We start from the raw sequence: 2,709 nt of genomic DNA on the forward strand, positions 1-2,709 counted from the left end.
AATTATATAATATGTACTCAGCTAAAGTAAGCATATTCTAATTTTGTGAATAAGAAAAACTCACATATAAATAATAATGTCCTTAATAATATTATGACAGTATCTCCTTTATTTTTCAACATTCTTTGTAGTTAGTGGTCATGATTATTGATAGTGATTGTGATTTTCTTGATTAGAATATAAACTCCACAAGGACAACATTTTAAAAATGTTAACTGGGGTAGCCCACCTCGCCGCTATGGCGGCAGTCCTGTCCAGTCAGCCACTGGTAGTGGCAGCGACTTCCCCTCAGGAAGTCCAATCTCCACCTCCTGCTCCCACCCCACTTGCTTGGCAGCGGAGGCAGCGGTGGTGGCAGCGGTTGTCCCTGCCTCTCCGCCTCTGCCACCTCGGCCTACCCACCGACTGGTGATGTTGGCGGGGAAGGGGACAGTAGTTGTAGATGGCCGCCCCTGCCTCAGAGAAGATACCACGTTGAATGAGCAAAGACTGAACTTTATACAGATACCTTTTGTAAAAGGCTTATAAGGAATAGTGCCATAATTTGAATCACAGTGGATTTCACATTATGAGGTGAATGGGAGTGGAATATTGGACAGAAAATAGATTTTTTAATCTCTGCATCATGGTTTTTAGCTCCTCAGTTGTTGCACAGTTTCACTGTTTGGGGAAAGTTCATGCTAAAAAACTGAAGCAATTAATGGGTGAATATGATCAGATTTCTACACCAAGTTCTCAACCTGATAAGGAGAATCCCTTGTCTACCTAATGAAGCATTCAAAGAAGACACCTGACTCTTTTCAAGATGAACTTGAAGATTATATCAAAGTGCAGAAAGCCAGAGGCTTAGAGCCAAAGACTTGTTTCAGAAAGATGAGAGAGGATTATTTGGAAACCTGTGGATACAAAGAAGAGGTTGATTCTAGACTCAGGTGTAGAATGTTTGATCAAAGACTCCCTTATGAACCCGTCCAGACCTACCGAAGACCATGCAATATTTCACAAGCAGTGGAGAAGTGGTTACCTCAGTGGCTACCAGCTCATGATAGCAGACTGAGACGAGACTCCCTGAGCTATTGTCAATTCACCAGGGACTGTTTCTCAGGAAAACCAGTAGCCCTGAACTTTAGTCAACAAGAATATAACTGTAGCTCATACAGTGTAGAATCTGGAGTTTACAGGCACCTCTCCTTAGAAAACAGTACCAGTGTCCATCAAATTAGTTATAAACAGATACATCAGAAGAGAAAAATGCACCCAGAGGAAGGCTGAGATAAACCAGAAGAGGAGCGGCCCAAGCATAAGAGGAAGAAAGCTTATGAGGAAATAGATTTAGACAAACACAAGAGCATCCAAAGAAACAAAACAGAGGTGGAAACAGAGTCAGTACAGAAAAGCTTAAGAACCGAAAGGATAAAAAAAGCCGAGATGTAGCCTCTAAGAAAGAGGAACATCAGCGTAGAAAAGAGATAAAGGAACAAGGGAAAGAAAGGACAGAAGAGGAGATGCTTTGGGACTAGTCTATCCTTGGATTTTGAAGCTCTTGTATTGGTTCTCCTGAGGTTAAACTGGAAAAAATAGTTGAGGAGCTTGGTTTTACGATGTCCATGTTCACATCGCTCTTTTCATGTGAACAGGTACAAAGGCTAAGTGAACAGAAAACATTTAGTGTACTTTCTCTCCAACATGGAAATTACTTTTCCTCTCTTCTAAAATCATTACTACATTTTTCTTATACATAATGTAACTTCTCTTAATGAGGGTGGCTCTGCTTTATTCATCAAATTGCTATGATGGTGGAAGTATTTTTCCCTTGGGAGGTCATTTATTTTAAATTGGAGGATTAATAGGCTTTACAGAATCTATTTCTTGATTGGGTTTTAGTTTGGGGTGGGTGTTTTTATATTCATTAGCTTTCTCTGTGAAGCAGTTTAGATTGATTTTTTTTCCTTCGTTAGATCTAACTTGCAGTATATTTTCTAGATTGGAAAGTGGGAAATGACATACACTATAAAAAGCTTAAGTTACATACAGTTTAAATGTTTCAAGAAGTCTTGATACAAAATCAGTTTATATTCTGGAAATGTTTATAATATAATAAAGTTCTAATTTCTACCAAAAAATGTTAACTGTTATATCCTAAATATTCAGTAGAGTGCTTGGCACATAGTAGATAATAAATGTCTGTTGAAGTATTATTTAAGGATAACTGGAAAAAAAAAACAACCCTATATTTGAATAATATGTATTAGCCAGACTAGGCTAAATTGCATTGTCAGTAATAAACAACCTCCAAATATCAGTGGTTTAACATACAAAAGTTTATTTCTTGCTCCTGAAACATATTATTGTGGTTGACAGTGGGCTCTGCATCTGGATTGATGTAGGCTCTGAAGTCTTGTAGCAGCAACATTTGGAGCTCTGCACTCAGACATCATGGCAGGGGAAGAGAGAGACTTGAGAATCATGCACAGGCTTTTCTCCACTCATGTCTTTGGCCAGAAGCAGTCATATATCTTCATCAAGATGCAAAGAGGTTAGGAAGTGTTGGGAGCAAACAGAATATTGGATGAGTGTTACTGCCTCTGCCACAGCATGATAAATAAACCAGTGCCTAATTGTTACCTGAAGTTGCTGCTAGTAGCTACTAGGATTATTGTTAGGCCCTTTAGTACACACTTCCAGATGTTAAAAGAACTTCATCCCCTA

At 38.9% G+C, this 2,709-nt stretch overlaps 1 pseudogene across 1 annotated transcript; it reads left to right on the forward strand.

The window, feature by feature from the left end:
- Positions 1 to 326: 326 nt before the first annotated feature.
- LOC308630158 (lysine-rich coiled-coil protein 1-like) lies at positions 327 to 1,553 on the forward strand (annotated as a pseudogene). The gene has a single exon. The product of its transcript is annotated as a lysine-rich coiled-coil protein 1-like (transcript).
- The last annotated feature ends 1,156 nt before the right edge of the window (positions 1,554 to 2,709 follow it).

This window comes from Mesoplodon bidens, assembly GCF_964165515.1.
Source record: "Mesoplodon bidens genome assembly, chromosome: 16".
Taxonomy (NCBI): Eukaryota; Metazoa; Chordata; class Mammalia; order Artiodactyla; family Ziphiidae; genus Mesoplodon; species Mesoplodon bidens.